Genomic DNA, 14,173 nt, shown 5'->3' on the forward strand with positions numbered 1-14,173 from the left:
GAGTACGTGTTTTCTTTGTTAAGGAACAATAATAATAGATATAATAGTATATGTATGTAATTTGTAAGAATAGTAATACTGTTAGGGCAGTATTAATAACCATACTACCGAGAAGTTTAAAAAGCCTTCCAAATAACTTCCAGCAATTCTCTATTTTGTTTTTAAGAAACTGGAGAAATAGAATTTAAATGAGCAACTCTGCCTTTTAATCCATATGTCATATATCCTTTACTGTTTACCTGTCCTTATTATTTTTCTACCTACTCTAACAAGCTAAGCTGAGATTAGATATACCAGGGGAATGCTATAGGTACATTGTGTCCTGATATCAGCAAGGCAGTTGGAAATGGCTGTCAGTATAACCTTATAAATAAGATGGAGAAATATGTAGGTGATACATGATAGCACAGTTTAGTGCATCCATAGCCATCTATATCCAATATTCGACATATCATTCAACAAACATTGAGTTAGCAAATATTAATGGGTATCTGCTATGAACTAGGCACCGTGCCAGATTCTATAAGCATAGGAGTGAATATGGATTGTTTTGTAGAGGGCACTGAGAAGGAAATAAAGGTTTTAAAGCAGGGCACACACACACACACACACACACACACACACGCAAATTGTATATATAAATGTATAAGTGCCAATGTATATTTGAGTGGAGAATAGATTTCATCCTCACAGTGGATATTGCAATATAAAAGTAATTTTGAAGTGTCCTAGGTGAAACATGTTGTATCACTATACATAAATGATATATATAAAATGTATCTTGACTAATAGGCTATTTTTAGATCAGTTTCAGGTTTATAGCAAAATTGAATAAGAAAGTACACGTTCCTATACATATTCCTCTTCTACCTCCAAAGTTTCCCTTATTACTACATTTTGCATTAGTGTAGCACATTTGTTACAATTGATGAATCAATGTTGATACATCATTTAACCAAAGTTCTTAGTTTGCATCAGGGTTCCCTCTGTGTTGTACATTCTATGGGTTCGGACAAATGTTCATTTGTATCCACCATGTTTCATGGCGTCACATATCATCCTGTATCCACCATTAGAGCATCATTGGGAAAAGTTTCACTGCCCTAAAAATCCTCTTTGCTTCACCTGCTCACCCTCTCTTCCCCCAGAAACCTTGGCAACCACTGCTTTTTCTATTGTCTCCTTAGTCTGCCTTTTCCAGAATGTCTATGGTTGGAATCACACAGGATATATAGCCTTTCCTTCCTGGTTGGCCTTTCACTTAGCAATATGCCTTTTACATTCAAAAACAAAAAAACAAAATAGAGATTTGGCAGAACTCTTAGCTTTGTAAGAAACTGCCAAACTGTCTTCAGTGGCTGTACTCTTTTGCCTTCCCACACGCCCTGAAGAGTTCCCGTTGCTGTACGTCCTCACCAGCATGTGGTGTCGTAATTGTTTTTGGATTTTGGCCATTCTAATAGGTGTGCCATTTTTGTTTTAGTTTGCAGCTCCCTAATGAAATGTAGTGTTGAGCATCTTTTCCCATGCTTATTTGGCATCTATATCTTCTTTGGTGAGGTTCAGATCCTTTGCTCATTTTAAAACTTAGGGTGTTTTCTTATTATTGACTTTTGAGAGTTCTTTGTACCTTGTGGATGTAAGTTCTTAATCACCTGTGTGTTTCATAAATATTTTCTCCTAGTCTGTGGCTTGTCTTTTCATTCTCTTAACTGTGTCTTTTGTAGAGCGGAAGTTTGTAATTTTAATGAAGTCCCACTTACGGATCTTTCTTTCATGGATTATGCTTTCGATACTGAATCTAAAAACTCGTCGCCAGATGCAAAGTCACCTAGGTTTTCTCCTATTTTATCTTCTAAGAGTTTTATTGTTTAGTATCTTTAGGTCTGTGATCCGTTTTGAGTTAATTTTTGTGAAAGGCTAATTTTTGTGTCAATTCTTTTTTTTCTTTTCCCATGTGGATGTACATTGTTTCAACAACATTTATTGCAAAGACTATCCTTATTTTACTGAATTGCCTTTGCTCCTGTGTCAAAGAGAAGTTGATTATATTTATGGGGGTCTATTTCTGGGTTCTTTATTTTGTTCCATCAATCTATTGGTCTGTTTTTTCACCAATACCGCATCACTACAGCTTTATAGAAAGAATTAAAGTCAGATAGTGTCACTCCTCTGAATTTCTTCTTTTTATTATTATTATTATTAGGTTGTCTATTCTGGGTGTTTTTCATCTCCATATAAACTTTAGAATCAATTTGTTGATAGCCAAAACATAACTTGCTGGGATTTTTATTAGGTTTGAGTTGAATCTGCTCATCGAATTAGAAAGAAGTGATATCTCGATAATATTGAGTCTTCTTATCCATGCAGCACCTCCCCCATTTACTTAGATCATTGATTTCTTTCATCAGAGTGTTGTGGTTTTCATCATATAGATCTTGCACATTTGTTTTAAAATTTATCATTGGATTTTTATTTTCTTGTCAGTACTAATATAAATGGTGTTGTGTTTTAAATGTCAAATTCCAAATGTTCATTGCTGGTATTAGGAAAGCAATCACTTTGGTATATTAACTTATATCTTGCAACCTTGCTATTATCACAAGAAGTTTTTTGTTGATTCTGTGGGATTTTCTACACAGAGAGTCATGTTATTTGTAAGCAAACACAGCTTATTTTTTCCTTCTTAGTCTGTATAACTTTTATTTCCTTGATAAAAAATCTTATTGCATTACTTAGGACTTCCAGTGCAATATTGAAAAGGAGTGGTAAGAGGGGATATCCTTGCCTTATTTCTAATCTTCAGGAGAACACATCTAGTTTCCGTTAAGTATGATGTTAGATGTGGATTTTTTGTCGACATTCATTCATTCATTTTAATTCCAGTATAATTAATGTACAGAATTATATTAGTCTCAGATATACATGCATAAACTTTAAATAAAGTCTTGATTTTGTTTAACTTTCTTCCTTTGTTACTGTGGTAGATAATACCTCACATGTGCTGATAATTTACTATGTGTCAGGCATCCTATAAAGAGACTTACATACATTATTTAAGTTAAACTTGAAATAATCCTTGTGGTAGGTACTATTATCTCCATTTTATGGATGAGGAAACTGAGGCACAAACAGGTGAGTAACTTGTTTCAGGTGGGCAGAGCCAGGATTTAAAGAGCGGCACTCTGATGCCAGAAACTTAGCCCCTGAGCTCTACTGACCCCTAATGAAGTGCTCCCACTTGCAGATGGCCTGCTCTACCTATATTTTTTGTGGTTTGCATATTTTTAATTTTTTTTATTTATTTAAAAAAAATTTTTTTAATGTTTATTTATTTTTGAGACAGAGCATGAGCAGGGAAGGGGCAGAGAGAGAGGGAGACACAGAATGTGAAGCAGGTTTCAGGCTCTGAGCTGTCAGCACAGAGCCCGACGCGGGGCTCGAACCCACGAACTGTGAGATCATGACCTGAGCCGAAGTCGACCTGAGCCGAAGTTGGACGCTTAACTGACTGAGCCACCCAGGCGCCCCTTGCATATTTTTAAAAAAAGACACTCGTACAGACTCCATTTCAAAAATGGCAGGATTTTCAAATTTCCTTGCAAACTTAAAAGAATTCATTTATTTTGGAACTGGAATTGATACATTCCCTGGTTTGACTAATCTTGTGGAAAACCGGTCTGATAGAATATTGGAAGGTGTGGGAAGAAGTGTAATGGGGAAAGAAATTGAAGAAGTTTTTTTTTTTTAAGACAATTATTAACTACAGGGAACAAGCAAATGATAAGGAAATTTAATAGTAATCATAGTGCACTCAATATTAAATTATGAACGCTATTTGCATGAGTATAGTAAAGCGTATAATAAGTATTTAACGACACACGCAAAAAAGTGAATGGAAGTTGAAGACGTGGAGAATAGGAAAAGTGGGTGAGACAACTCGGACGGACTCAGGTACCACTTTCTTTCATCTGCCTGACTCGCCTCCATGTCTGATATTACACTGGACTGAGCTGCCCTGAGCAATCGTCTTTCTGACTCTCACTGCATCGTGTTGCTTACAAGAACTACACCTCTAGTATAATGCTCAACTCTCCTCTACCTACGACCATGTAGTTTTTTGGGGGGATTTTCTGCCTCTAAATGAATTTAGAAAGACCATCAGAGAGGAAGAAGCATAGGTAGAGGGAAAGGAATAACCTTATAGCCACCAATTACGAGACAGAATTGAAATGTAAACAATGAATACGGAGAGAGATCATTTCATATCCTCATCATCCTCATTTTCTCTCTTGAGGCACAGCTCCAACTTTTACGAATACTCCTGAAGACTAATTCCCAAAGACTAAAGCAGGCTTCTTTTATCTCATACAAGTACACATTTCTTCATAGAACAGGTTAAATATATAATGCTAATAATGCACAATACTCCCAATGAAGACAATAAGTTTATTTTATTTTATTTTTTAATTTTTTTTTCAATGTTTTTATTTATTTTTGGGACAGAGAGAGACAGAGCATGAACGGGGGAGGGGCAGAGAGAGAGGGAGACACAGAATCGGAAACAGGCTCCAGGCTCCGAGCCATCAGCCCAGAGCCTGACGCGGGGCTCGAACTCACGGACAGCGAGATCGTGACCTGGCTGAAGTCGGACGCTTAACCGACTGCGCCACCCAGGCGCCCCTGAAGACAATAAGTTTAAATGGAATCACAAAACAGAATAAATGGCCAGCGTGAAGGTCGAAGGGAATTTTCATTCGCTATCTCATTTTGCCACATCCCGCCTTTCCCTGCCTCATTAAAATCCTGGCCATATATCGCTGTTCTCCCATCTAAGGAACGTCTGTTCTTTAAATAGTATATGGAACTCCTACCGGTGTGACCTTCCTTCTTGGCAGGTCAGCTGAGAATATTAACTAGAGTACTTTGTTCCCATGGTTCCCAGAAGAGCAGGAGACCGTAATATTCAGAGAAGCTTCATTGTTGAAACAGCCTGAGCACTCTGCCAAAAATGACCAGCTCCCTTTGCCCTGAAGAAGTTTCTCTTGTGTTTGCAATAAGTAGATATCAAAGGGACACTTATGGGTCTAAACTAGTTCCCACGCTTGTAAGAAGACCCACCTCTGAGATGAGGAAGGCAGCGGGGAGGCAGATCTGTTTGAGGGGCAATAGAGAAAGTTATCTGAAGGACGCTGGCAGCAAAGGGCAGGCAGTTAGTGGTGCAGAGAGGTCTTAAGGCAGCCTGACCAAATGCCCCTACAGGTGGCAAAGTACAGCAAAAAAAAACCACTTCAGTATCACGGCATGGGATATTTATTCAGTGATAGGTAGGCAGGAAACCCGGGAATTCAGGTTAGCGAGGTCAAGAGCAACACAAGGCCCCAGCCACGGAGAAACCGAGGAATGAAATGGGTTAAAAGCAACCACAACTCAAGACACCAAATGCAGTCATCACAGTTAGGTCCTAAATGGCGGACAATGAAATACACTGGTGAAATGCAATCAGCGAACAAGACTAGAATCTCGGAGACTATCTGGTTGCCTCAATGGGATTCATAGGTCTAGAGCAGGTGCGCTGACCCTCACACCAAAATTTATGTCAGTGGGTGAAAAGACAATTGTAACTTCCCAGTGGACCATGATTTAAGCCATTCAGGACTACATGTACGGAAGTAGGTCTGTGTCTCTAAAAGAGATTAGAAGAAATGCTCACAGTTTATAAAAGTCATTCCCAATGTTTAATCTTTTTGTTTTGGAGGTCAGCCCATATTCCAAATCTTCGACTCTGGCTACCGGGGTAATCTGGGCGTGCGAAGGCAGTAATCTGAATTAGGGTGGTGATCGAGAGGGGTGGGGGCAAACTGATGAACCAAATGGCGAGCGGAATTGGAGGAGGGTACAAGAGTCATGGCCAGAGAAGTATTGTAGAGAATGGTTCCCAGTGTTAGAAGATAAACTGAGACATATTAAAATTGTTCAGAGTTTATTTGAGCAAAAAACCAGTTCTGATGGGGTAGCACCAAGTCAGAAGTGGTCAGGAGAATTCCACCAACAGGAGCTCCCAGAGAGACTTTCTTTGTAGAGAAAAGGTGAAAGTAAAGCAAGGAAGTCATTGATTGGCTCTAGCTTAAAGCCTAGTTGGCCGGTTGTGATTGGTTACCCTTAGGTTTCAGCTTTGTAATCTTGAGGCATTTACGGGCTTAGATTTTAGTTTGCTTACACAGGTTGCCATGGCATTAAAGCTATTTCAATCTAATGGCCTCCTTGTCCGGTTAACTTAACACGGGTTTCCGAAGTGGTTTGGACAACTGGATGGATGGTGATGCCAACACAGAATAGGGACAGTCTAATGCCTGGTTGCAAAACGGACCCCACTTTTTACTTTCTGTGCACAGTTGAGCCAATTACTTAACCTCTCTGAGCCTTTATCTGTATCTGCTTCCTGGACATCTTCTGGTTTTGTCCAGGCTACATATTTCTCTTATTTCAGCCTCTAAACACCCTGTTCCCTGTAGCCTATTTAATTGCCTTTCATATCAAAGGGAAATGAAAGCAAAAAGAATAGGTTTTCTTATCATCATCATTCATTTACTGTCTATTGTGGTTTCGAAGCTATTTGCAGGCCCTGTGGAAAGAAGCAAAGATTATAAAGCATAGTCTACATCTTTGAGATAGTTATCAGTTTGTTTAAGTAAAGCAAATCCATATGCAATGAGAAAACAGTAGTTCTATAACAATGGATAGACATTCCACAATGATATTAGATAGATTGGATATATTCACAGGAGGAGACAGAGCGAATGGATGTTCTATTGGTCAGGAGCTAATGAGGAGATATGGAGAGCGAACTGTCACCTCTTTGGCAAGTGCTAGGTGCCCCATATATCAACTGATGGTTCTGAGTCAGCTGTAGAAAATGGTAATGAGGGGCGCCTGGGTGGCTCAGTTTGTTAAGTGTCTGACTTTGGCTCAGGTCACAATCTCACGGTTTGTGGGTTTGAGCCCCACCTCAGGCTCTGCACTGACAGTGCTGAGCCTTCTTGGGATACCCTCTCTCTCTCTCTCTCTCTCTCTCTCTGCCCCTCTCTGACTCACACTTTGTCTCTCTGTCAAAATAAATAAACTTTAAAAAAGGAAAATGTAATGAATATGGATCACAAAGAGAAGGGCATGTAGGGTTCTCATTAGAATCACGTGGTAGTAAAAACAAACAAATGAAAAATCCACCTGCACCCAGGCCCCACCCCCAGAGATCCTGCATCAGTTGCCCTGGGCCTGGGAACCCAAGGATCCATGCTGTAGGAAAGCTTCCTGTGATTCTAATGTGCATCCAGGGCTGAAAACTTCTGCCTTAGGGCAAAGACTAGATGATGAATATTTTCACGTCTTTTTTTTTTTTTTAAATGTTTCTTTATTTTTAAAAGCGAGAGAGACAGAGCACAAGCAGGGGAGGGGCAGAGAGAGAGGAAGACACAGAATCCATAGCAGGTTCCAAGCTCTGAGCTGTCAGTGCAGAGCCTGACGTGGGGCTCGAACCCACAAACTGTGAGATCATGACCTGAGCCGAAGTCAGACGCCTAACCAACTGAGCCATCCAGGGGCCCCGAATATTTCCACGTCGTTGGTGGAGAGCTGCAGGCCTGGGGGTGAGTATTTCTTCTTCTGGGTTGTAATGAAAATGTGGCTTCCTCCACGTTGCCTAGGATGAGAGTAAGGTAGATGCCTTGGGCTGTGAACATGCTAGTTTGTCTGGGGAAGCGCAGGCTGAAGGTTTGGGGAAGGCGCCCCCCTGAGATCTGGTAGATCGTTGAATGGTAATGCTGGGGTATGGCATTAAGGAGAAACCTGGGGATTTCCAGCAGACTTTTATCAGAAGATAAGGAGGTAAAGCGAGTCTGAACACAGACAGCACATGGCTGTGAAGCCAGCTAGGTCCTTTTGGGAAAGCGGCTTAAATTCAGCCTCAGCTTCCTCATTTGTAAATGGGCATACTCTTCGTAGCCCCCTTACGTGTTTGTTGTAAGAATGAGATGGGAGAATACGCATAAAGCACAGAATGCCGTGGCTATCATACAGACAGGAATAGGCATCAGTTAATGTAACTGTTGTTTCAAAGAGATAAAGGTTCTGTGTGAATGAATCCTGCATGCCAGCCTCAGGATTTAGGTGGCGGCTCATAAAGATTTGCCTTGGAAACTGGTGGAGACCTAAAGGTTTCTAGTTGAAGAAGTTGAAGGGCATTGAGAGAAAGCCTATCACCCTTAGCCTGCAGGGAGCTGGAAGGAAGAAAAGGAGCCAGAGGGAAGGTGTCGAGGCCACAGGCTCGGGGTTCAGGGCGAGGAAGAAGTGGGTCAGAACAAATGGAACTGGGGGGACATCTGCACCCATTTTGGAGACTGAGACCCAGAGAATGGGACCCCATGGAGCAGGGCTCTCGCTCGTGCCTTCTCATGAACCAACCTGAACCACAGAAAAGGACAGGCTGGGATAGACAGCTTTCGATAATCTGAGTTTCGGCGTTTCTGCTTGTTGGGCGAGAAGTCCAACTCAAGATTACACGAACTCATGCGTATGACAATATTGTTCTGAAACAAAATACTGTGTGCCTGAGGTCTTGTCATTGTGTTTCTGTGTGGAGTTTCGGAGATTCCTGCAAATGACATTGAACCAGTCTGTGCACTTCAAGCACCTTTCTGAGCACATTGTGTTGAAGTGGGTATGTGGGTGGGGAACGGCTGAGACAAGTGCCAGCTGGGACTGGAGGAGCCAACCCAAGAGCTCTCTTCTGTGGCTCTCAGGCCTGGAGCGGCAGAGAGTTATGCGGAGGGCTTGCCAAACATCTCGGGGAACTTTCTGTTTGGAAATTTCAAGGACTCCCATTTCGTCATGAGGTTAGTTGAAGGGAAAATGCCAGGCTGGAGAGAAACAAAAGATGGCTGGCTTTTAGAGTCTGACTCAGCGTCCCTGCTCATCAGTTGTTTGCTGAAATGAAGACAATATGTGCGATGGCGATACAGCGCTAGAAAGGGATGGCTAAGTCCATGGTGTTTGCACCTGATGCTAGGGCAGCAGAAAGCCACTGTGTAGCCTCAACACCACTCGAGGACCTGTAAACTACCAAAGATTGAAGAAATAAATGTGTGTTCGAGGTCACTCATCCATTAAAAGGACTTTAAAGAAGAATATCTTTGTTATGAGAAGAATGGTCACAATAACAATTTAAGGAAGATTACGGACTGTTCATTTCTGAACAGGACTGCACCTGTTCAGTTGGGCAGGTTGTTCATGGCACAATAGAGTTGGTCCTGAAATCAGTCTGCTTCTCTGCTCACTAAACCTGTACCTTACTGTGGGGCTGCATCGGCCCAGAAGGAATGCCTTCTTCCAGTTCACACAAAGGCATCCCATGAAGTAGTGTGGATCCTCTCAAGGTCTGAAAACGATGCATGTGTTCTGCTTAGATCACTTCGTAAAGTCACTTCCAGATTCAGGTAGGAAACAAAGGATGGAAGAAAAAAGAGAAGATAAAAACGATCGGAATATAAGGTATAAGGAAATTAAAAAAAAAGTAGCTCGGTGAGGTCAATCATGAGGAACAGTGGGAGGTCTCAAGACAGGTGAAGGCACTCCCTCCCCCCCCCCCCCCCCCCGTAGACTCTGGTACTGTGAGGAAACATGGAGAGAAAGTTCACAGTGACCTAATAAATGGAAGAAAGGAAAACAGGGCAAAATGCAATGCAGAGCTATTTCCCAGGAAGAAGCTACATGAGTCTAGCAGCTAAACCCAGCAATTGTTTAACTGGGGCTGGAAACATTTCATTTGCCAGCAACAGGCCTGTTTTTAGGGAGACCATGTAAAATGAGTGTGTTTCTGACAGCCCCTGAGCTTTTCACTTTCGTCCAAACTCCCTTCGCCCCCTGCCCGCCCCGCCACCGCCGTGTGGCCGACGGCTACAGCTGACGTCTCACATCTCCCTTTGGATGATGAAAGCTTCCATTTCACGTTCACATCTGCAGGGCTCTGCCGCTCTCAGTTCTGACCGCTAACTGCTCAGCTGCACATTTCACAAAAGGAAGTCCTGAACTCGGAGAGGTTTGGACTTGAAACGAGGTAAGTAATTGTGCAGGTCCCTCTCAATGTCTTAGGAAAGCAGAATTTACACATTAAAAACAGACCACCACATTGGGGCGCCCGGGTGGCTCAGTCGGTTGAGCGTCCGACTTCGGCTCAGGTCATGATCTCGCGGTCCGTGAGTTTGAGCCCTGCATCCGGCTCTGTGCTGACAGCTCAGAGCCTGGAGCCTGCTTCAGATTCTGTCTCTCCCTCTCTCTGACCCTCCCCTGCTCATGCTCTGTCTCTCTCTGTCTCAAAAATAAATAAAACATGAAAAAAATTAAAAAAGTAAACATTAAAAAGAAGATTTAAAAAACAGATCGCCACAACTGAGCATTGAATTTGGTAAAAATAAATCAGACTACCTCAAAGGACTTTTGCCCAATGCTCACTGTGTGTATCTCTTACTTTTCCACAGACTGGGAAGACCTGTGGCCAACACCCTTGTTGGATTCTTGTGACTTAAGGCTTCTGTGTGGGAACATCACTGAACCCAGCTGAGGAATTTACAACATGATCTGCTTCCCTTGGGATTAACCTTTAATTACTTATCCATCCGTCCATCCATCCATCCATCCATCTTGGTCCATGATCTCACATAGACCGTCAACTGTGTTAGATGCTGGGAATACAAAGATAACTGAGGCATGGCGACTGCCTCCAAAGTCTTCAGTAAGGTGAGACAGACACGTAACAACGCCATACTCTGCCTTAGTGCTACGACACATGTATGTCTGGGGAACAGAGGGGTCACCAAGAAGGAGGAGGTGCTCCCAGGCAGAGCAAACTGTGGGAATAAAGCAGCCATGGTCAAAGAACTGGTGTGGTCGGGAAAAGACAGATAGATCAGTTGGCCTCTTGGAACCCTATCTTTGGAGCGGTTGGAGTAAAGGCCAGGTCCAGGGAGTAGATGTGGCAGAATGGGGCTTGGCTGGCACACATCGGAAGATCCCAGTGGAAGTGTAATTATCTTTTTTTTTATTTAAATTTTTTATTGTTTATGTGTTTTTGAGAGAGAGAGAAAGACAGAGCATGAGTAGGGGAGGGGCAGAGAGAGAGAGACACACAGAATCCGAAGCAGGGTCCAGGCTCCGAGCTGTCAGCACAGAGCCCTACATGGGGCTCGAATTCACGGACCGCGAGATCATGACCTGAGCCGAAGTTGGACGCTTAACCGACCAAGCCACCCAGGGGCCCCAAGGAAGTGTAACAGCCTCTACAAGACGTGGCCTCCAGACAATGTCTATAGTTCCCAGATATGCACTCAATGGATTTAATGTTTGAGAGGAATTCCAGAATGTGTAGATCTGGGAGTTGCCTACTGGATGGAATGCTTGGACAGCTACTCTATCACCTCTGGTCCTTAGAGCTAAATTCATGAGCACATTTAGTCTCTGTTTTAGCTCTGAAAAAAAAAAAAACGTTTAACAACACTGATGCTTTTATCACTTGGTGCCGGGTTTAACTGTTTAAGCCTGTTACTGAGTGAAGATTAAAGACGCATGCCTTACTATATGTTGCTGCTATAGTTAAACGAGGGTAGTAATTCCCTTGGAGTAAGGATGGGGGGTTTTCATCTGCACCAGGTCATTTCACCTTCCTTGGATTTCCAGTTTCCTGACACTTCATTTTCTCTCATTTACCATCTCTCTCTTGGTTTTCTCTCCTTTTTTTTTTTTTTTTTTTATTTAACTGATGGCTCCATACTTCAGTTTTCTCATCTGTACAATGGGGATAACAATAGTGCCCACTGCAAAGAATTGGAAGATGAAATGAAAAAAAAATTCAAGTACAATGCTTAGCATATGTTCATTTGAAAATGTTAAATATCATTATTATCCATGCTCACTGTAGAAAAGTTTAAAAATACAGAAAAATATAACAGAAAATTACAACAATATAAAAAAAATCTCACTCCCCAGGGATAATCATTATTAACATTTTGCTGTTTTCTTCCCATTTTTTTTTTAACTAAGAAATGCTAGGTCATACTGAATGTGGAGTTTGATATACCCCACCTCCATTTTAGTAAGTATTCTTGCAAAGGTTTGTTACCTAATTCAGTTATTATTAGCTGTCTAAGTAAAACTTTTTAAAATGTTTATTTGTTTGAGAGAGAGAGCAATGAGAGTGAACATGAGCGGGGAAGGGGCAGGGAGAGAGAGAGAGAGAGAGAGAGGAAGAGACAGAATCGAAAGCAGGCTCCGCACTGTCAGTGCAGAGCCCCATGTGGGGCTCGATCTCATGAACTGTGAGACCGTGACCTCAGCCAAAATAAAGAGTCGGATGCTTGGGGCGTCTGATGGCTCAGTTGGTTAGGCATCCAACTTCAACTTGGTTCATGATCTCACCTTGCGTGGGGTCAAGCCCCGTGTCAGGCTCTGTGCTAACAGCTCAGAGCGTGGAGCCTGCCTCAGATTCTGTGTCTCCCTCTCTCTCTGCCCCTCCCTGACTCACTCTCTGTCCTTCCCCGCTCTCTCAAAAATAAATAAATAAATAAGAGTTGGACGCTTAACCAACTGAGACACCCAGGCACCCCAAGTAAAACTTTTTTTAAATTAAGTTTTTAATTTCAATTCCAGGTGAGTTAACATACAGTGTTATATTAGTTTCAGGCGCACAATATAGGGATTCAACGATTCCATACCTCACCCTGTGCTCATCACAAGTGCACTCCTTCATCCCCCTCACCTATTTCACCCATCCCTGCACCCGCTTCCTTTCTGGTAACTGTCAGTTTGTTCTCTGTAGTTAAGAGTCTATTTTTTGCCTTGCCTCTCTGTCTCTTTTCTCCCCCTATGCTTATTTGTTTTGTTTCTTAAATTCCACATATGAGTGAGATCATATGGTTTTTGTCTTCTTCTGACTGACTTATTCTCTCTAGCTCCATCCATGTCATTGCAAATGGCAAGATTTTATTCTTTTTGATGCCTAAATAATATTCTATCATGGCTAAAGATATTCCACATCTTCTTTATCCATTCATCTATCGATGGGTACTGGGGCTGCTTCCATAATTTCTCTCTTAGTTTTAGATGAGATCCCATGGTTTCACCCTGTGGACACTACCTCTCAGATACCCTCACCTTTCTAACTTCTTACCCTGGAACTACCTACCTTGATCCTTAACCTAAATTTCTGAGTGATTCTGGAGAATGTAAAGATCTGTTTGGGGGTGAATCTCAAACGCTGGTAAATAGGGCAGCATGTCTAACATGCAAAGTGGCAAAACGACCCATCTTCGCATACGACAGTCATTGCCTATTGCTTCCTCAAGGCCATTTCCCTTTCTTCCAATGTGTTCATGTGGTGCAGAGAGATCCCTTGATCACAGGGAGAACAGACCCTACCCCAGGCCCAAGAATGAATCAGTATAGATCTAAACCAGTTATGGAAATCTCCTTCCCTTGGGCCGTTGATGCTTCTAAGTTTGGGTATCTGACCCAGTTCTCACCAACAGGCTATAAAGAGTAATCTGGAGACTTCCCAAGACAAGGCTGTGTGATGAAGAGGCTTGTGTTGGTTTCCTAGGACTGCTATAACAAAATACCACAAACTGGGCCTAAAACAACATAAATTATTTCCTCACAGATCTGAAGGTTATATATCTGACCTCAAGTATTGCTCCCTCCGAAGGCTCTGAGGAAGAATACTTTGCCTTTTCTTCAGCCCTAATGGCTGCCAGCAGTCCTGATGTTCTTGGCTTACACTTTATCTCTCCAATTTCTGCCTCTGTCTTCAGGTGTCCCTTTGTGACTTCTCTGTGTATTCTCATGCCATGAGATACTCTTGGTATCTGTCTGTTTTCTCTTATAAGGATACCAGCTACTGGATTAGAGCCCATCTTAATTCAGCATGACTTCATCTTAACTAATTACATTGGCCAAGACTGTTTCCAAATATGGTCACGTTTACAGGTACCTGGGGTTAGGACTTCATCATAACTTTTGGGGGGACAACATTCAACTTACAGCGAGGCCTTATGCCCTTTACCTTTCATCTTCTTGGAAGTACAGCAGCCATCTAATGACCATGAAGCTACACTCTTGAGAAAAAGGT

The 14,173-nt window shown here is 42.1% G+C and overlaps 1 protein-coding gene and 1 long non-coding RNA gene across 2 annotated transcripts in view; one reads left to right on the plus strand and one right to left on the minus strand.

Moving 5' to 3' along the window:
- PCED1B (PC-esterase domain containing 1B) overlaps nt 1-14,173 on the minus strand; it is a 138,329-nt gene that overhangs the window by 30,603 nt on the left and 93,553 nt on the right. The window lies entirely within an intron of this gene.
- LOC121038679 (uncharacterized) lies at nt 9,656-12,235 on the plus strand. The gene is made up of 3 exons (XR_005794444.1): nt 9,656-10,111; nt 10,533-10,791; nt 12,091-12,235. It is a non-coding gene; the product is annotated as an uncharacterized LOC121038679 (long non-coding RNA).

Source organism: Herpailurus yagouaroundi, unplaced genomic scaffold (genome assembly GCF_014898765.1).
Source record: "Herpailurus yagouaroundi ecotype Mexico unplaced genomic scaffold, PumYag 166, whole genome shotgun sequence".
NCBI classification, from domain to species: Eukaryota; Metazoa; Chordata; class Mammalia; order Carnivora; family Felidae; genus Herpailurus; species Herpailurus yagouaroundi.